We start from the raw sequence: 21834 nt of genomic DNA on the forward strand, positions 1-21834 counted from the left end.
CATTGTACTAAATCACTACTACTGGTCCTCAAAAGTTGAAATGGTACATGTAATGAGTTTTGTTTTAAGGTATACATGGCTACCTACTGGAGACAATTTGGCATCCTTTAGGACCTAGTTAAACTAGTTTTCGATGCAATTGGAATGTTCTGATTACAAAGATGGCTGATAACATCCTGGTCACTGAAATTGACTTGATTTTTTTTTATTGATATTACGAGAAATGTAGACCCTGCAGGATACTATACTAGTGTCAGTTTTAAAGTGGCTTGCAGGTTTTCGTACATGCTCAAAATGGTGTTGTTGGCATTAAGAATTTTTTTACAATCTGATGAAGAAATCAAAAATTGAAGCTCAATTGAAAATTTGGTTATAGCACCGTACATTGATAGCAAAAGTAAGTGAAAAATATTGTCACACAGGATAGAAATGGCCATCTGAAAAAATTCATTTTTTTGTGCTTTTTAGTCAGGTGGATAGTTTATTTTAAGGATACGATCCACGATTTAGCGACAAGTGGCTCATTTCGAATGCGATCATGAATTTTGAAGAAAAAAAGTTCCCACAGGCTTGAGGGACTCGAACCAATGATTCCACACGTCGTTGATTATCAGTCCCGGTCTTTACCGCTCTGCCACGGAGGCAGATGAACGGAAGAGTGTAATAATAAATGATAAATCTCATAATGCTATCTTTAGCCTTTTGTTTACATTAAAATGACGCATTTTGTAAAGATAGATTGGCCGTTTTATGTATAAATAGCACGAACATTTGGAAAAGGGCTCAAACAAATAATAAAGACACTGATACGATGATGAAATTGCATAAGTCGGGAATATCTGCGTCGCAATGTTTTGTTTTGATTTTAGAAATTTGACCTTAAAATTTACGACGTTAAGACATTATCATTCAAAATCAACAAAAGATATTTCAGCAGTATATGGCAAAATTCTTTCTCTAGAGTGTGTTAGACATGTATGTGAAATAGCTTCAACAATGATTCGCTGCATAATGGTAAAAACAGCCTTGACCTGAAAAAGGGCGAGAGGTGCCATATTTACAAATTCAGGCTAAATTCAAAATTTGTATAAAACGTTTGGTTTTTGATTGATTACAAAAATTCATTTTTGTCATTAAAAGAAATTGTATCTGGCGTGAATTACACTACAATTTTTATTCCTAGGGCTCTTTGATTTCTTTAAATATTTTTTTATAATGATAGAGTGAATCCCATGGCCCTCTATAATTACGCACAAAAGACCGCCTCCCCTTAATTTGGTAGTCTATACCCTTCAACAGGTGGTTTAGAACATGTTTGCTGCCCTCTATTGACGCCTGATTGATATTGTATTTGCACTATTCTTATAGAGGGCTCTGCTTAGTTGTGTATGTGTGTTCAAATGCTCAGGCGGTGTGTGCCACTCCAATACCTATGGTGCCACAAACAATAACCCAGGGGTCGATTTAGAAAATAAAAGTTACATGCACAACTGCAGATTTTCCTTAAATATCACAAAATTTTGCATGCACAGGCAAACTTTTACATGCACAGAACCAATGTTACATGCATCTGTGCATGTAAAACCCCTCTACATTGAGCCCTGCAATAACCTCCATCCTGGTCAGACCCTATAATGTTTGCATACAAACAAATAACCCTGGGGGGGGTACTTAGTAGTACTAGTAAGTACAAACGACCATACGGGGAGCATTTTCGGCCTTTTGGTATATCATTGACCCGTTTTTCTAAGCCAATTTTGGTATATGAATGGGTCCTTTTTTCAAATTTTTTTTCGAAAAAATAACCCAATTTGGCCTTAATATAACCAAAATTTTGAAATTTTCCCAAAAAAATTTGGGAAAATTTGGTATATCATTGGGTCCAAATTTCTTGAAAAATTGGTATATTTATGGGTCCACTTTCAAATTCTCAGCAGGCACACCCCTACCAAAAAAAAAAACTCATACTCTGCAACTCGAGGTCAAATTTTGCACTATGACTATGTAATTGAGGTTATTGGACTTTGTGTTCCATAGTGAATGGTATAGTCTGTCTCGGCTCAAGTTGAGAGTAATGTCATGTTCGATTTTGCAGGGGCAGGTTCGAATCTCACGCTAACCTAATCCTGCAGGGCATTAAATCCACACACATAGAATGGTGATTTGTCCGTACACTGGCGACACAACTAGCGTAAATGCACTGATTGGAATCTGCCACTGGAAAATCCAACATGGCGTTATACTCTCAACTTGAGACAGACTATAGTATAGAGCTGTTTTTTGAACCTCTTTCAAAAAGGCTCATAAGAATGCTAGAGGGGTATATGTATTCGCACATAGTGGTGGTGCAATAAGAGGTGGTGTAATAATTATGTGTACCCCCGGGGTGGTGAATTCTCAAAATGGTCTGCCAAAAATCGCTTGCCCCCCTCCCTTTGGCCATGCCAAAAAATCTTTGCCCCCTATAGATGTGCCAAAAACCTTTGCCCCCCCCTTGATGTGCCAAAAATCTTTGTTCCCCCCCCTACACATGCAAGATTTTTGGAACCTGAAATTTTGCACATTTGAACGTGAGCGCCATCAGGATATTTAACCTGATTTTTAAGTTTTTTTCACCGACAATTCACCTTCAATAAATGGCCCCCCTTTTGGAAATAATACAGTAATGCAACGCCCCTGGCCATTTATTACAAACAATACGGTAAGCTTAAACTACTTGCCAACTGATTTGACCAAACATTGAATTTTAACATTTTACCAAGGATGGTAATACTACGATGAAAACCACTGCACATGCGTGAATCCCAGGGTCTGCGATGACGCAATCACCCTAAGTGCTATATGCTAACGGAATCACTGCCCGAGGCAACGTAACCCATGTGGCTACCGGTCGGTGATCTTGTGCTTGGCATCCAGGGGTCTAAGGTTCAAATCCTGGGGGTGCCAAGTGACTTCTTTGTTCATCTTCTCTCCTTCTCGTTTCTTCTTTAACTTCCGATAGCAAAAAGCAGGGTTGGGTGTTAGGTTTAAAAGGCTATTAAAGGTAATGTATATCGTTCCCACCCTCATCGATTTGTGGAGATTTTCAAATTTTTTTTTTGTTGTTATCTCTAAAATTGTTGTGATGAAAAGACATATTTAAGCAGTTCTTGGTTAGAGTTGTTTAACACATTGCAAATACTTTTTCAAGCTAAGGGCGGGGCTAAGGGGAGGCTAAAAATATTAGGGGCCTCCCTCAGTGTTCGAAATATGCCTCAAAAAGTTACAGGCCAGCCGGGCTTGACCTTAAAAAGTTACCGGCCAGCCGGGCCGGTAACTAGATGCCAGTCAGAAAAGTTACCGGCCAGGCCAAAAAGTTACAGGCCAATGGCCGGCTGACCAGCCCTATTTCGAACGCTGGCCTCCCTGTTTTTATGATGTAGTGACAAAGCCTTTGCAATTGCAATTTTACACACAAATGAATGGTAAATTTGTAACAAATTGACAAATAATAAGGACCTCCCTCACCAAATTTTGAGAAAGTCCGGACAATATACATGTTATTTATTTTACTTGGCCTTATATAGTAACCTCCACATCATCCATTCGCAACTTTTTGCAAAAACTAAAAACCAACATCCAAATAACGAAAACAAATAAATGATTTAAAAAAAAACTCTCTGGGAATGGAGTGTGTATAGTTTGTTTACAACATTTGGTGCAAAAACTTTTTTATTGGTGTTTTTTTTTGTGATTTTCTTAAAAATTACTGTTTTTATACTAAATCTGTGACTGTGTTTATCAGGGTCAGAATTTCGGCGTGAATCAGAGAATCGATTCTCGCAAAGATTCTCGTAAACAGATTTGCCGCAAACGTTTCCTGCAAATTTATTCTACAAGAATCAAGATTGATTCTCGCATTGTGAAACGAAAAACCGACCCTGGTTTATATTTATAAAGCTTATATAATTCCTTGAATAATTTCCATTCCAAAAATGTATACTTTTTATAGATATCTTACAAAAATAATTTTACTTATGTCACTTTTAATTAATGCATTTCTGAGAGTGCACAGTCTCATTTAAATGGTTTCCAAGTGATTCAATGGGTTATTCCATTTAAAATCCACACTACCTCTACTGAATATTTTGGAAATATCTTCTACAGGGGGAGTATGAATTTTGAATGGAATGAACACATCAGGTAGCTCCATTTGAATCTTATACACCCTCTGATAAAGATTCAACCTGAATCTTCCACAGAAGGAAGGTGAGATTAGAATTTGTTAATGTGTTAATTGAATTTGTAATTCATAGTCCCCCTGTGGAAGATATTTCCAAAACTTCCTCAGGGGGGTGGATTTGAAGTGGAATAGCCCAATCTGTTTTAAGCAACAAGTCATTCTAAAATAAAATATATTCAATGTTAATTATATAAAAAAAATCACCTGGGGAGATTTGGATGGGTTTCAATAGATTGAGATTTATATAAATACTAAGCATTGCATTTGACTGTTTTCTTGTTTTGTGTGTGTGTTTAGAGTGTGCATAATGCCGTGGGTAGATGTCAAGGACACTCGCTCAAGATTCAAGGGTTCGATTGTGGAAATGGAAATGGCTGCTAGCCGGCGTAGCCGACAGCAAAACGTTGTCACACCGATATTTTTACAGAAATTGAACAAGATGAGCTGAAGATGTGAGGTAAGATGAGGTGTATGTGAGGTTTATTTGAGGTGTGTAATGTTAGTGATATGGTGAAATTATTTTGACCTCATTTTATACTTTGAGCTTGTTTAGTACTGCGGTAAGTGTTGTTGACGTCAGTATAACTTGTCACAGTCACTTGGCAAGCAGTTCAAAGTCTTGATATTGTTTTGAGATTTTATGTGAATTTGGAATTTGCTACAGATCTACCTGTTTACAAATTACTGTTTGTTTGGGCAATTATGACACTGATTCTGAACTCAAGCTGTGTTATAGCCTTTTTGCTTGTTATGGACATACAATTCATAGTGGTCCAGTGATTGCTGGTGACTGTATACAAAGTGTGATTTGAAGTGAGTTGTTGTTTTCAAAGCTGGGCTATAAATATAGAGCTGTACATAATAATTTTAAATAGCTTTACGTAAAACAAACAATATTCATCATAGGAAGACAGGATAGTTGGCTGATTTTAATGATTTCTTGGTCATTTGTGTTTAAAATATTACTACCGGCAGTACCATATTGTCATGTTTCTGGTATATTTGATTTATGTGGTACTGATTATTTACTTAGCTAGCCATTCAGCGATTTCCTCATTCAAAAATTCAAGTTTTTTTAATCTTTGTTATTATAAAACAAGCTTAGCATAAACATACTGTCAGTATGTAAATTACAGATTCATATAAAATGCATTGTTTTGTCTTAAAAATAGCACATCTGTGACAATAACAAAGGTACCAAAATCTGAATTTTGATGATTTTTACGATCGTCCGGATGAGCAAATCAATGAATGGGCCTTTAAGCTGAAAGAAATTTTACATGAAGCTTCAAGTGTATGTGACTGGAGAAAAAAACCTGTTTTAATATGAGCTGACAGAATTTTGAAATAGGATCAGTCAGGATTTTTTGGTTTTTTATTTTAATGACCCTAAAATATCACCAAAAGCTTGAAAATTTTTGAAAAAATCTGATAATTTTTTGCAAACATATTTTGAAATACAGTCAAATTCAATACATTTTGGCCACAAACAGAGCCCTGATTTTACATGATTTCAGCAAAATTTAAATAAAAATCGACCTAAATGCAAAATCTTCAAAATTCACATATTGTGTACACAGACCTTTTTTAATTTTTTTGGGCCTTATTTTTGTGCACGGTAATTATTTTCCCTTCATTGGTAGAATTCAGCCTAAAAAATAGTTTGATTGGCATAACAAAAAAAAAAAAAAAAAATAGGGTAGGTAGCTAGGTAGGTAGGGATTAAAAAAAAATTTTTTAGTATATTCAAGGACATTCTCTGTGATGAAAAGTTACAATGCAGTTTATTTTTTTGTTAAAAAAAAGAGAGAAAAAGTCTAGGGTCGGGCCTAATTTTAGGGTAGGTCGGGTAACGCCAATCAAACAATTTTTTTAGGCCTTAGTCATTTGTTGAGTCATTCAGGACTATCATATCAAAACGTTTTAGCTGTGAGAGACCCATTACAAACTGCGACTTATAACTTCTTTCCAACACTGCTTATAGGGATCACAAGGTCAAACGCAATCTCTGTGTGTAGTTCAATGCAGTCTCAGATTACCATCTTTAACCTTTGTGAAACCTCGTCATACGAACCGGCTCACTGCACGGACTGTGTACAGAATGCGGCAAAGACCAATATACCTAGTTCAAGCAGAGGTGATTTGGGGTTTTTGCTCGTACCAATTTTTTTTCAGATTTTTTGCTGTACGCGATCCGGCGAGTGAGATACTTGACAAATCAGATTCTTTCTTAGATGATAAGCTTGGAAACATCCCAAGCTTCAATTGGATACCTCGACCAGGTATACAATGGTTCCATGTCATTATAACGCTTTGAGATCAATGGTCAAAATACGTAGAAAATCATAGAAAAGTTGAAAAACATGGATTTCAGGCAGAAAACGAAACATTTTTAATACAAAGGTGGAGGTGAATAAAAATTATTTGCGAGTAAACAGACTCAGTACACGGTCGATCTTACCGCTTCCGATGTTGATTAAGATACTTCTTGCATCGATCCCGAGATGCGGAAAAACCAATAGTCATTTTGTCCCACATAAATGAATAAATAACAAAAAACCCCCGATCCCCCGGTGGACTCACCCACAAGGTGACGTCACACCATATGATCGTCCCTTATCCTCCTTGGTCTCCGACTGACACAGACGTGCCTATCGATTGTTCATAGCACTGTGTATCAATTTCTCGTCCAAGGCGAGATATACGGTTGTAGTTTCACACCTTAGGTAAAACCAAACCGGTATTGTTCGACTGAGGATAGTTTTGAGGCATTTTCTGGCGAAAAAGTGACAAAAAACGATCCAAAACTTAGCTACATATCGTTCCTCCGTTTGTATACGGGACACACGAGCAATTCAAAATGGCCGCTCGTTGACGCCATTCATTTTGTTTCCCACGTAAAACAACCATTGCAGCCTGTAAGTTACAATAGATGTTTGTACATACACATTGTATTTCATGTACGGTAGGTTATTGTTGCTATGTTAGGGTGATTACTCTATCGTTATGTCTTCATTACCGTCCAATAAAGACGAGTTAATCAGATATTCATACGGTGGGGATTGGTAGGGACCCGTCTGACATTTTAGTAATAAAGTTAGCCAGTCCTTACTTTACCACTAACGTTAGCGACCAGCCTCCGTGCTCAGGTTTGCTTACTGGGCTTGAGTCGCGTGTTGGGGGGGTAGTGCCCCCTCCCTTTTCTCCTCGCTTCGCCTCGGCCCTGTCGGGCTTGCCCTTCCCTGGTGACGGAGCGGGACCCACACCCGCTCTGTTTCACCCACAGGGAGTGCTCACGATCTTCTAGATGTCTTTCTTTTGCTTAGGACTCTCCGAGTTCCAGCTTGACGATTGGGATAGGCTCCGTCATCGCCATAAGACGAAGAAGAAATCTACCAAGGGCACTGGTAAGGTCGACACGGTGGATTCTGCTGTGACAGCCCTATGGGTCATGGCAGGTCTGCTTAAGGGGCTCGGTCCCCGGACAAGCAGGCGGTTCCTTCGGGACTGCTAAGCGCGTCCAAAGGCTCAGCAGCCAGCGAAAGCACTGACTATACGTCGGAGCAAAGTAGCAGGCAGCAGAGCGGTAACCACCAGCGAAAACCCTAGCGGGTTTTGCAGCAGGAGGATACCAGTCGATCGGTAGATTCTGCTGTGACAGCCCCTATGGGTCATGGCAGGTCTGCTTAAGGGGCTCCGGTCCCCGGACAAGCAGGCGGTTCCTTCGGGGACTGCTAAGCGCGTCCAAAGGCTCAGCAGCCAGCGAAAGCACTGACTATACGTCCGGAGCAAAGTAGCAGGCAGCAGAGCGGTAACCACCAGCGAAAACCCTAGCGGGTTTTGTAGCAGGAGGATACCAGTCCTCTAGCGAAAATCCTCACGGGTTTTTAGCAGGAGGACACCCGTCTGTTGCAGGCATATCTACGGGCTCAAACAGCCACAGTAGTAGCCAGCGACGGGCAGCATGCAAGGGGACCCCGGGCTTGCCTGGGTTGAACCCTAGCATGCATGGGTTCAACAGAGGCGATACCGCTGCTAACGCTGTGGGTGTAGTCTTAGCAGAACCAACTGGGGTTGTCACACGGCAGCGTTCCATGGCGGGACCGCCGAGTGATACCCTGGGCCCTAGAATAGCTGCTGGCTGTCCACAGGGACTGGCTGGCGATTATTCAGGGGTTGGGCTGCAGTCTCTCACGGGACAGCGACCCAGGTGCATTCGGTGGCAGCTACAAAGGCGAGCTACGGCTTGACTTCAGTGGTAGCCGCTATGCACCGCCCATAGCTGCCGTGAGTGGTCCGCCACACACAGCGACCTTAGGCGAAGCTCTAGAGGGTACAGTAAGTAGCTTGAACAGCCTAGCTGATCAACAACCCACTTATGTCCTCGAGAGCCAGCGGGCGTGGGTGATCCATTACCGTCAATGGGTCAATTACCCTCTCTTGATCGATCACTGTCAAATCAACAGGGCATAGCTCCTTTGATTGACGCTGCCTATTCAGGTGGCGAGGTGATTGATCGGTGGTATGCACGCTCAGCTACCCGTGGTACTAGGCAAGCTCCCTCTAGCCAAGGGACAGCCGGTATGGCGGGGTACCCATACACGGGCTTGATCCCTTGCGGGGAACGCGGTGAGGCATGGGTACAGTGGTACACAGCCGGGAGCCCTCACGGGCACCTACGCTGGAACCACGCATACAGCGGTACACAACCGGGAACCCTCACGGGTACCCATGCTAGTACCGCGCCGGTACCACGCCAGCACACAGCTTGATCCCCCAAACAGGGAGCGCGGTGTGGCGAGGGTACAGCGGTCCACAGTTGGGAACCCTCACGGGTACCCGCTGATACCGCACCGGTACCGCAGCACCGCCTTAGTCGCCACAGTCTCTGTGGCAACAAGGGGGAGGCGGTGCTGGTACTGCAGTACCATGGGGTTACCCTGGTGGCGGATCCTTTCAGGGTCAGCTGCCGGCTGGGTATGCCCGTGGTACCCGCCGCAGGGTGTTTCTTCCACGGCCTAGCACCGTGGCAAGTGTCGCCAGCGATGGCCACGCAGTACCAACATCAGCTGTTGACCAGGCCAGCCGGCATGGGGCTAACCCAGATCTTGATCAGGGTAGGCCCGTGCTGCTAAGCGCTAGGACGACGGCTGCGAGAGCATGCGGACCCAGTGGTGCCATGGCGGATACCTCAGGGTCTTGCGGGAGTACTCCCTCTTCTGCTGGCAGGTAGTCGGCGAGCCACACAGTGGTTATGCCTTCTTACCCGCTTTCAGATGCCCGTCCTCAGTTACCGTCATCATCGGAGCATGATCACGGATACTGTGGGCGAGGGAAAGGAGTCGGAAGCTGAGTCCGGTAGTGACATCACTACAATCTCCTTCCCCGCTGCCCCGCGAGGGGAGCAACAGCACTGATCTTCCTCCGGACACCCCCTAAGGGGAGTCCATGGAGGAGGACCAGGGATCCTTTCAGTAGGATGCTCAGCTGCTGCTTCCTCACAGGGGACGCCTGCACTCTCATTCCCGCAAACCTCACGGGTAGATATCGTGGGGCTGTCGAGCTCAGTAGAGCTATGGCGCCGCGTGCTTGCACGCTTCCTCTGCGTGTAACGCGGGAGGACCACGGGACCTACCTGAGGGGATCCGAGAGGGACCCAGATGTCGTCAAGCGTATCACGCTCAGACAACATCTGAGCTCTTCCGAGGTGAGCCTATTAGCGGTGCTAACAGCTAGCCTCAACGAGAGCTCCATGGGCCTAGCCCATAGGGTGTCCACTCAGCGCCGGGGAGGGGCCTGCCACTCCAATCGCTCAACGCGATGGAAAGGCAGGGTCCTTTTTCTCTTTGGATGCTTCTGCGCTACGGTGGAGGACCGTGCAAAGAAGCTACCAACGGGAGCACTCTGAAGAGGTCGGAAACTGCCCTTACCATGGGTAGGAGCTCCGACTTCAGCAGGCCGTGCACCACCAACAGTACCGAGCCCACTACCTCTGCAGCACCCATTTCTGGGAGGCGCAAGGGTAGCACAGGAACAGCTGGCAAGCCCGAAGAAGAGCAAGCGCTCTTCCAAGGGAAGCTAGGCAGAGCATTCCTGGGGGCTCAGCGGTTTTCCACAGGGGATCTCCCAGTGGATGACCGCTTATGGCTTTCACCCAGAGGTGGGAAACCATCTCTTTGAGCGCCTGGGTATGGTCAGTGGTGAGTGGGGGTTACAGACTGGCAACCCAGTCTCCCCACATTCGTCTGCACATTTCAGAGGTCCACAGTAGTGCCGTCAGGCGGCCCCCAGCGTCGGGCACTACTGACAGGATCACACAGCTTCTCACGAAGCGGGCGATTGTCCCGGTCTACCCCGTTCTACGGTGATCTTGGAGCCATTGGCTCCAAGGAAGACAGCGACGGGAGCCCCATCCGGAACCGCAGGCTGTTGAACACGTTCTTCAGGCCCAAGAGGTTCAGAATGGGGACTCTCGCCTCGGTGCTAGCCTGCCCCATCAGGGGCATGGGAACAACATCGCTAGATCTCTCGGACGCCTATCTGCATGTGCCAATCGCCTCTCAAGATCGGAGGCATCTGCGCTTCTAGGTACAGGATCAAAATTACCAGTTTTGATACCGGCCAGCCGGCCTGTCCATCTCTCCCAGGGTGTTTAACACTCTTGGTCAGAGCGGTGGCAGCGTACCTGAAGCACAGGGGTGTCAACATCAGTTGCTACCTGGACGTTTGGCTCATATACGGACGCACTCCACTGAAGACTAGGGGTCTCATGGGGTTGATAGTCCGTAGGGTGCGGGACGCTGCATTATTTGCTAAGCACAAAAAAGTCCAGCGTGGGCCCGCCGCAGACACCACTATTTGTAGGGGCCCAGATCACCCTCACGGAGGGGTTCGCGGTGCTCTCACCCGGCGGGTGACGAACATGGTGCGGTGTGCCTGACTCTTGGCGAGTCTCGGGCAAAACCCGCTGTGGCATGGATGAAGGTGGTAGGCCTAATGGCCAGTATGGTAGACCTCGTACTGTACTGCCGTTTCTACGTTAGGCTTACCCAACTACACCTTCTAGCCTGCTTGCAGGCCCAGTCGTCACCCCATATCCCTCGCGGTTCCGTTGTCGGAGATCGCGCGAGAGGAACTCTGGTGGTGGACCCATCAGCCCAATTTGACCCAGGGTGTCAGGTTTCCTGCACCCCCGGTATGTCACGTAGTGACGACCATAGCGTCAAACGGGGCTGGGGGGGCCACATCCACGGAACTCCGTCTCGGGCCTATGGGGGCCATAGAGACAGAGTTTCACATCAACCTCCTCGCTTACGAGGAGGTGATCGTGGAATCACATACCGTTGTCCTGACGGATAACACAACCGTGGTAGCCTACCCCAACAGACAAGGGACTCCGGGCCACCACGATTGAGCCTGCATGCACGACACCTGATAGGGTGGTGCAAGTTCAGGCAGATTACGATGAGAGCGATACATCATCGCAGCGTCACCAGCATCCTCGCGCACAATCTGTCACGAGGAAGGGTGTCGGGACCAGCAGAATGGTCCCTTGCTCCGCAGGTCGCTCAGGCGATCTTCAAGGGATGTACCACCCTCGAAAGATCTGTTCGCATCTCATCGCAATCATCCACTGCCGGTGTACTGCTCAAGGGTCGCGGACCCCAAGCATTCACCGTGGGCGCTCTGTCCATAGACTGGGGAGGGATGACAGCTTATGCAGTCCCTCCGATCTCACTACTCATGAGGGTGGTGGCCAAGATCGGGTGGGAAGACTGCATTGTCATTCTGCTAGCGGCAAGGCCGCTGGCACTCCCAGTACCAGATCTACTCCGGATGCCCGGAGCGGAGGTACCAGTCTATCACTAGAGCACCTGCAGTTAGCTGCATGGCCCTTACCAGGAACACGCAGCGGAGGGATACTTTTCATCAGAAGCTGTTTTTCTCATCGCCGGGGCTGACGGAAGTCTACCCTCCGTGCGTATAGCCAGAGTCTGGCTCCATACTACGCTTGGTGCAATGAGACAAATAGCTCTCCCGCTCAGCCTCTGTGCTGCTAGTTCCGGAGTTTCCGACAGAAAAGTTCCAAGCAAGACTTCAGCGGCCACTGGGGCCAGCTATAAGTCAGCTGTCCTCTCCATTCACCGAGGTTTCGAGGCGGTCGACTATCATAGCCGATGGTTACCTTATTAGTCTACGCCTCGGCGGTATGTTCAGCGAGTGTCTACCAAAAGGAAAGTGATCCTCCTAAGGGATCCCAACACAGTCTTAGATTACTTTAAGGGTCACCCTTTTGACCTTCCGTCAAAAGCGGCTTTAAATCGTAACTCTCAAGATGGCTTTCCGGTTTGGCGTTGGCTTCGGGACGGCGGTGCTGAGTTGCACACGGTCTCGAGGTTAGCTTCCGTGTTCACAAACACTGGAGCGACACTGTTTCGGGCGCTCTGTTCTCGTGACTACTGAACGGGCGCGGTGCATACCGACATTCGTCCCTCTCCAATCCCCAGGGTTGGGCAAGGTTCGCTGAAGCCAAAGATAGGCTGGGGTGTCCGATAAGGCGCTGCAGCACTATTTCTTCCGAACACAAGCCTTGCGAGGGACTCACGACCGCATTCATCACCCTTACAGAGCCTTTCGGTCCGTCCGCTGTCGCAATGGCTGGTCCAGGTGTTGGTGGGGTCCGGGGGATCGCGAAGGTTTCGCGTCCCACGACCCACTCGACACGAGCTATCTCATCATCTTGGGTATACCGTTCGGTTGTCCCTTGAGGAGATCTAGCAGGCGGTGTCCCGGAGCCACCTTCGCCCTTCTCTACGATACTTCCGTTTACGTTAGTAATCAGAGACGGGGCGGGAGGTTTACCGGGACATTGTTCGGCGATCATAATACGGTGGTGTACGGGTACCAGGTTTTCAGACTATACAGAATACTCAGCATGGTAAGAACCAGTGTCGCTATTCTTAACCACCAAACTTATTAAGTAAGGAGGTTTATGTCTGTGATCGCGTGGTCTTTTTGTTTCCCGACCGTTGGGGAAAATATTTTCTGACCTCGCGAAAACCATCGTTACCGCTCCCGATCCCTGATCAGATGCTGACCAATCTTGTACCTCCATCCGTCGGTTACTTGCTAGATCGATCTTTCAGATGTTGATGCAAGAAGTATCTTAATCAACATCGGAAGCGGTAAGATCGACCGGTGTACTGAGTCTAGTCCCAAACAGAAATGTTTGGTAGACTCATAACGGTGCGATCTTACCTTTCCGATGTTGATTATCCCGACCCCGCCACCCCTACAAGTTTGGTCCGGTAGGGGATCCCAAGTCGGATAAGGGCGATCATATGGTGTGGCGTCACCTTTTGGGTGAGTCCACCGGGGATCGGGGTTTTGTTATTTATTCATTTATGTGGGACAAAATGACTATTGGTTTTTCCGCATCTCGGATCGATGCAAGAAGTATCTTAATCAACATCGGAAAGGTAAGATCGCACCGGTTATGAGTCTACCAAACATTTCTGTTTGGGACTAATATCATCTACATTATTTTCGATGCGATCATAAATTGCAGGACATTCTCATGTTTGTTTTGGTATATCGACTGTGATATATGACTAATAATTTCAAAGTTGTGATTTTAGTAATACAAATGTTTTGAGAAAATGTTTGATTTTTGTTGATGTCAGTGGACGGTACGCGCGGTTGTTAATGGAATGAAATAAGAAAATGAGTAATGATGCTTAGCTTAGGGTACCCTAACGTTTTGATATGCATAATTTTGCTAATTTCAGAAGACATTATTTATGAGCCTACATGTAAATGACCCCATCTCCAAAGCCAAAGTTCAATATTAAACATGAGATCCATTCAACAAGCATTGCGCTCCATTTGAAATACATAAAGATAGGTATTGGCCATATACAGGGGGAGTACGGGTTTCAAAATATTTATTCCTAGCCAATTCCATTTGAAAAACATACTCTCTCTGTGGGATACTTATCTTAAATCTTCCACAGGAGTATGGCAGACCTCAAATGGATTTACTAGCCTTATTGAATATTTTCACCCATAAGGCCAAAAAAAAAATTGTTGTGTTGCCCTCAACCGTCTGACCCTAAATCCTGAAAAATCAGGGTCGCAATTTTTTTTTGAATGATGATTTTTACAGATTTGTTCAAAAACTCAAATGTTTTTCACTTAAAATTAAAATTATATTGAAAGACTAGTCTTTAATTGATGTCTAACAGGTACCCAGAAGTCAAAATTGACAAATGTCCCTAATTGAAGAAGCATTATTTAATATTTGAGGGATCTTTAAAAACTAAAGGTTTAAAAAAAAAAAAAAAATCCGACCGTCCGACCCAAATTTCCCATTTTCCCACTTGAGGGCAACACAACAATATTTTTGGGCCTAATATACATTGGGCTATTCCATTTGAAATCCCTACACCCCCTATGGAAGACATGACCTTTATCGCCAACACAAGGGGTGTGAATTTCAATTGTAGTGGCGTGCACAGGTTTTCAAAAGTTGGGGGCTCTGGTCTCGATTCCCCCGACTGGGGGATATTTTGCCACCAGATCAGGAGTAAACTATTATTGGTAAATCATTAATCATTGCAAAAGATGATATTGATTATTGGCATCAATATTAGTTTCATGACTGGCGTGCGATTGATTATTATTGACTGCAATTGATTATTATTTAAGGGTATTGCAAGAGGTATCCTCTACAGTTACACCCAAATAATGTGTCTAAAAGGCATGTTATTAATCAAGTTGCACCAAATCAATTGTTTAAAAGGTGTTTTTTTAGCTTTTTATTATTATTTTAATGCACTACATGCTTGCCATAGGCGCTAAGTACCCTGTAAGAATAATCAATGGGAATGGCCGTCATTCATGCATTGAGCGGAGAGTGCCAGTGAGACAATAGTTTCATGATCAGTTTGAGCATGACATTTTTAAATATGTCTTTGACTTTGGCAACTTGAAGTTCCAAAAAACATCAAAGGAAGCAATCCTTTAAACCAGAGTATTTGGCGAAATGGAAATTCATACAGTCATCTCGGAAAGGAGAAAAGCATTCATGATGTGCATTGTGCAATTTGTAGTGTGGATTTTCTTTGGTCGTATTATGGTACGATCCTTTGTTGTGTAGACTGTAGACCATCATCCTGTACGCCATGTACGTACTCTGTTATGATGAACATCGTGTATGCATTCCAACTAATAATTCTATCATAATAATAAAATGACGGTACCTGCGTTTTATTCAAAATCTCGGATTTTGACAAACTACAGCACGTAGAGTCTTGATTTTTGCAGGGTTTGTTGGTTTAATAAAGTTTAATAAAGTACCAAAAAAAAAATGAATTTTGAAAAATATTGAGGGCATCCTCCTCAGCAAATGTTATAATCACAGACTACATGTCCATGCATAAATTTAGGTGACTAATGTTTAATATTGATCAGGCAACTATGTTTTGATACCTTATGAAGGACATTCCTGGGCTGGAGGTCACAGCAGACCCTTGGCATTGTTGGTCACTCTCCATTGGTCATTTCTGATTCCAAGCTGTCATTGGATGACCATGAGATTCAGTGACTGTGAAATCATGCAAGAGGTTGTGAACGTGACACAGAAATAATGTACTACTGTAAAGGTGGTTATTTTCGTGTGTGTAATTTTTCGTGTTGTGCTGATTTTTAACCATTTCACTTGTTTTAAAAATTCTCAATTTTGAGTCTTCTTACATAGACCTAGGCCTACATGTATACATAAAAAGAACATATTCGTGTGTTTTTATTTTCACTGCAGCTGCATTGAGGGCGAAAAGCACGAAAATTAATGAACCGCAAAAATTTCCACTTTAATAGTATGCTCCATAGACTCATTTCAAGCCTCATTCATCTTAAAAATGTGTTGTCATGGGGACCCTTTGAAGGGGTCCATTGAGGGGGGGGGGGCATTTTCAGACATGTTTGGATGGGGTCCAATGTTGTGATGTAGTTATATTTTATACTTAGACATGAATGAATCTAAATGCAGAAGGGTTTAAACAGAATCATTCATCAGGACACAGTTCTTTAACCTTTAATCTCATTAGATTTCCACATTGTATAGGATATTACCGTTGCCTCTTGGGTACTCAACTCATACTTCACAATTTGAGGTCAACATTTTAGCCTTTGATTGCTGCATAAAAGGTCATTGAACTGTGCCATGGAAGTGAGGTCATTAATAGCTCATTAGGATATGTGACCTTCCTGGCTAAAGGACCTTGCAGTGGTCAATCACTACTGGTCACTCAGCATATTGTGTGGGTGGCTTTGACCATGGCTGTGACCTAAATCTGTCAGAGTAATGTTGTGATGGAAGTGTGTCATGTTGTGATGGCTGATTTTAGGGTGACCACTGCAGAGGTCAGAATCTACTTCTATTTTAAAACACAGATGACTGAGTGTTCCATATTAATTTAGATTTCTAAATTTTGTACATTTGTTTAAAAAAAAAAATTATTATTATTATTATTATTATTATTATTATTATTATATTATTATTATTATTATCGTATTATTATTATTATTATATTTATATTATATTATTATTTTTTATTATTTATTTTATTTATTTTTATTTTTTATTTTTTTTTTTTGCAATTTTTTTTTTTTTATTATTATTTTTTTTTTTTGGATTTGGAGAGTCCCTGGACCTAGAGCCAAGTGCAACAATCATTTGTGGTTGATTTTTTTTTTTAATTAGGGAAAATTACAATTATCTAAAAGGGACCCTGGCGGTAAGGTGCTGCACTGTAAAATTTGCTATAAAATGTGTAGGCCTACTATATCGTGAAATTAAAAAAAAAAATCAATATTATATGATTATCAGATGGACATTCATTGTATTCAAAATGCAATTTGATACACCTGATGTGCTCTTAAGTCCCACAAAAAATATGTGAAAACGTCGCTATCCGAGCCCTTTAGAGTCATTTAAAATTTAAAAATGTGGGTGTTGACTGCAGATGACAAGTTTCAAACCAGAGTTTCAAAATTCAAAAATGTTAGAATTGTTAATTTACATGACCATAATTGAAATCAGACAAGCCTACAGTCAGTCTACTTTGAAGTACAAAGTACCTACGCGGACGCACACATTGTGCCGACTTTGAAGGCACGCATACCTGCAGCAGGGACGCAGCACTTCGCACTGTCTACGCGCTGTATACGCGATCGTTGTCACTTCGTACTTAAGAGTGGACAAACTGTAGTATTGGTTCAGTGGTTCTTGAGATAGCTCTTGATATTTTGAGAAAATATCTCAAAACTTGAACTTTTCCAATATAATGTTGAAGCCTATGGCTAGCATGCAGAGCATTTAAGGTCAAGTCCATAATATTAAGCTAGATATTTCTTTATTAATTTTTCTGACAGATGTCAGTGGGTAATTAAAAATGCCAGTCCACCTATATTAAATTGAAGGGCCATCAGATTCTCTGGTTATGCACTGTACTCAGACTTCATTTTACAGGCCCAATCCTTGCAAAGTATTTAAAAGATTAAAATTTGAAAAGCTTTAAAAGACCTACATCGAGTAAGTCAATTGTCATTAGGTTATTTTTTTCATATAGGTCTAAACTTGTGGTAAAAACAAAGAAAACTGCAGTGTGGATAAAAAGAATTCCAATGTAGCTACAAGTGTCCATTTATGGACAACCTTCTCAAACCACAGATATTGGAAAACATTGACTACAATATAATCTTGTTAAGTTGTTTTCGTTCTTATGTGGCTGTCAGTTACAGTCCCTGCCCAGACCCGGGGCTAGCAGGAACTTTTAAAAGCGGGGATATAATTTTGAAAACTGTTTATACCATAAAATCATGTAACAGACACAGATGAGTCCTGTCGCGACGGGATAATATTTTCTTGTACATCCCCGGACAAGTCCCTGTCCCCTAATCTTGGTGCAACCGCCGAAGGATCACAAAACATGTATGAATTCGGAGACTTAAATCGGAATATTAAAGAACCTGTATTCTCCTGGTAAATTGATAGAACAGATCAGTGTTTCCACTAGTTACTTATGACCCTGCACAGTTGAAAATACTCTTTTATAATGTCCTGGGTATCCCAGGCCCTTTCAAGATGCATTACATCCCGGTATAAGTCCCGGCTAGATGTCCCAGCAGTGTGGAGACACAATAAACTGTTACATCCCAGACCAAGTCCCCGCTTTTGCCCGGGTTCCGGGGGCGGGTATTGCAATTGACAGACGCATTATCACTCGCATGGTATGATAACACTTGCGTTGTGGAATATTTTTACACAGCCGTGACGTTATTTTTTGGCTTGGTAATCCATGGATTTCCCCCTCGGTGTCAGCAAATTTTGTGCAAAATAGGTCAAAATTTTTATTCTTTCTTCTCCTTAAATCTTATTGTTTTTGTCAGCGGGAGTTTTTTTAGCATGTGTAGTTGACAGGGATACACCGCTTTTAGAATGTAGGCCTACACTTTTTTTTACTATTGGGTATAATCTTATTTAGCAGTGACTCAGACAAGTTTGAGTCCGCACTCCAAGTCCATATTTTGTCAGACTCGGGTCAGATGAGGTGGACTCGGGTAGAAATCTGAATTTTGGTGGTTCAAAACACCAAGTGCATCTTAAGAATTTGAAAATCTTAAGTTTTTGTCAGGTGTAATTGCCATGTGCCAGATAGACGTGATGACCTCAAGATTACTGATCTGCAATTAGGAGGAACTTGATCATCATAATTATGAACAGCCTTCAGATTTGAATAATTAGGTCAAACTATTTATATTGGAGCATAATTTCTGTACATATTTCATACAGGCACTATTTATGTGCATTGTAAAAACCTTGAAATGTACACAACATGAAAAACCTTGACTTAGTTTTTTGAAAAACAGTCCCTCTCTTGTTGTTGCTCATCAACACTAGTTTGGGTGGGGATGTGCGGCAGGAACTCAATTGACCTGACTTTAAGCCAAATGTGACCCGAAATTATAACAATTTTGGTATAAAAAAAGTATTAAATTGACACTTTTTTGAGAAAAGTTTAAAAAATACCTTTTCTTAAACTAAATTTTCATGAAATTTGAGCCACCAAGAAAACTAACATGGTTGAAAATGCACCCCAAATCTAAACTACATGTAAATGACTGAAATCCGGTGACTGAAAGTGCACTGAATTGCCCACATATCCCTGTACCCCCGCCCCCCCTGAATTTAGGTTAACTACAATACAAAGGAAAAGAGAATGAAAGGAGCTTATTGTTTCTGTGCATATCGTTTTTAAAACAATCAATCGCTTTTTATGCACATTATAAAAACCTTGAATGTACACATCATCATGAACCTTGACTCGCCCATGTGCATTGTGTAAATTGGGTTAATTATTCATTCATCATTCTAAAAAACAGTTTTCCAAAAAAAAATTTTTGTTGCACAATCATCAGAGATTAGATGATGATTCAACTGAGTTTTATTTCAATTAAAAGCATGATCAAGGCCTACATTTATGTCATCAGGATGCATGGCTGATGAAATTACAGCAATGGTGAATGAATGGTTTCTGTAAAACTCAAGCTCTAGAATTTACAGTGACCCTGCCATAGCTGCTCACAACTAATAGTCCTGCAGTAAAAGGGACACTTTCTTGACTCATGTTTTTTTATGTAGCTAGATGCAGCCCATTTCGGTTTTGCCACTTACTCAGAGGGTCAGTTGGGGGATTCTAGGGGGGGTTGTCACTAAGTGTGATAGACTGAGATTGTACACAATCTTTTTATTATTTTTCAAAATGCCCCTATAACAAGTTTCTTCTAGATCCAAAGTGCCTGTGTGAACAAGAAAATTTTGCCCTTCAGTTTTTTGCCATTCCTTTTTTTTTTTTGTACTCATTTTCTGGGATCAAATTAACCCAAGGTAGTAACACAATTTGCCTTGGTGCCCTTTGCCTTCTTTGTCTTGGTGCCCCATGCCTTTGTCTTCAAATGGCCCATAAACCCGGCCCATAACCAGCCCCATGCATGCATTTATATTAGTTCTGATGAGTGCTTTCATAAAATCAAAATTTGGACCTTTTGAAAAACACATTTGAAACAAAATTTTGTACTTTTCCTCCAAAAATGGTTCAATTTCAGTGCAACCTTATTTTAGCAGGTAGGCCCTACAATACTTAATTGGTTTAGACCTTTTTGGAATTGCTTGGCGGGAGACAGAGGCGTACCGGGATTTACCGACTACAATGTTCATTTTGACCCGTGATTATTTGAGCCACGGCCCTCGAGAATCTAAATAGCGGGGGGTATTATACTACCTTGGTGTGAGACCGTGAGAAAGTGACCCAATCCGTGAGACTCACGGCCAATGCGTGAGAGTGGACAGCCCTGCCCACAGCATACTGCTGGCCTAACCAGTTCCTGTAACTTCCTGCATACCATTGCCAATGCCTCTGACTATAATAGTTGTGAACACAACTTGAGGACGGACCGCAAAAAAAAAAGCGCCACGAAAATTTGTGCCATCAAGTAGGACTATTGACTATTAAAGACGAAGTCCTTGAAAAGCATAATACTGATTATAAAATAACATCATGCAACTCAACTGCATTGCTGCTGGTCAGTGTATTGGTCAGCTGGGCTTGTAACCATAACCATGGCCTTGAACGAGGTCAAAAAGATATAGCCAATAGTGACCAGTATTATTATTTAACTGACCATGAGCTTTAGTATGTACACTGATTAATACAGCTATGCTGAGCTGTGAGAAGTTATGGGCTGTGATAACAGGGACTAGATGGTTTAGTTACCAAGAAAAAACTGATGTTGGTCTTGAACTTGAACTGGTTGGAGAAGTTTTGGTATAACACCATAGCTATGGTCTTGACTAGCTTTTTATAGTGTAACATGTTGATGCAACCATATGCAAAGGATTTTTTGAGCTGGTAGCTGAGATGCTATAATTTTATAATTTTTTATTTAATTGCAATGGATTCTGATGCCAAGATCGATCATCGATGTTTAAGATGGAGCGGAGCCTTGAAATCAATAAGCAATTTATTGATAAGCAATAGTAGCGAATTTTGGATTTTTAGATGCATCAAACTATACTAGTATTATTCTCAAGTGCAATTTATTAATATGGATTATTTCTGTGCTAAAATCATTGATATTGCTGAGATGCACAAGGACTTGTTGTAATAGTGCTATTGAATTTGGTTGATTGAATTACTCTTGATCTTGACGAGGAAATTATTGATATTTTCGCACAATGGAGGAGTCAATGGATTGTCAGCCTTCTTATCCACACCCAAATTTTTGGTAAGTTTTGCTGCTTCAAGTTCAAGTTTTTTGGAGGGTTTTTTTTTCAATAGTTTGGGATTTGTGTTAATAGTTAGTTGCAGTCTGCTTGCATTTGTATGAGTAGGAAGGTGTGAGCTACAAGTACAAGGAAGTTATGGGTTTATTACGTTATGGGTGTGGTTTTGTGGTTATAATTGGCATATATTGGACATTTCTTGTCAAAAAATTTTACAGACCAGCAAATAGAGGTTTATAACATGACTGCATAGTGTATTTCCTCGAAA

The 21834-nt window shown here is 42.5% G+C and overlaps 1 protein-coding gene across 1 annotated transcript in view; it reads left to right on the forward strand.

Moving 5' to 3' along the window:
* The window catches only part of LOC140146107 (uncharacterized), a 69353-nt gene that overhangs the window by 13206 nt on the left and 34313 nt on the right, over positions 1–21834 (forward strand). The window contains exon 2 of the mRNA XM_072167858.1: positions 4520–4679. The gene's annotated coding sequence lies outside the window, so the exon portion shown is untranslated. The remainder of the gene's footprint in view (positions 1–4519; positions 4680–21834) is intronic.

This window comes from Amphiura filiformis, chromosome 2 (assembly GCF_039555335.1).
Source record: "Amphiura filiformis chromosome 2, Afil_fr2py, whole genome shotgun sequence".
Lineage (NCBI taxonomy): Eukaryota > Metazoa > Echinodermata > Ophiuroidea > Amphilepidida > Amphiuridae > Amphiura > Amphiura filiformis.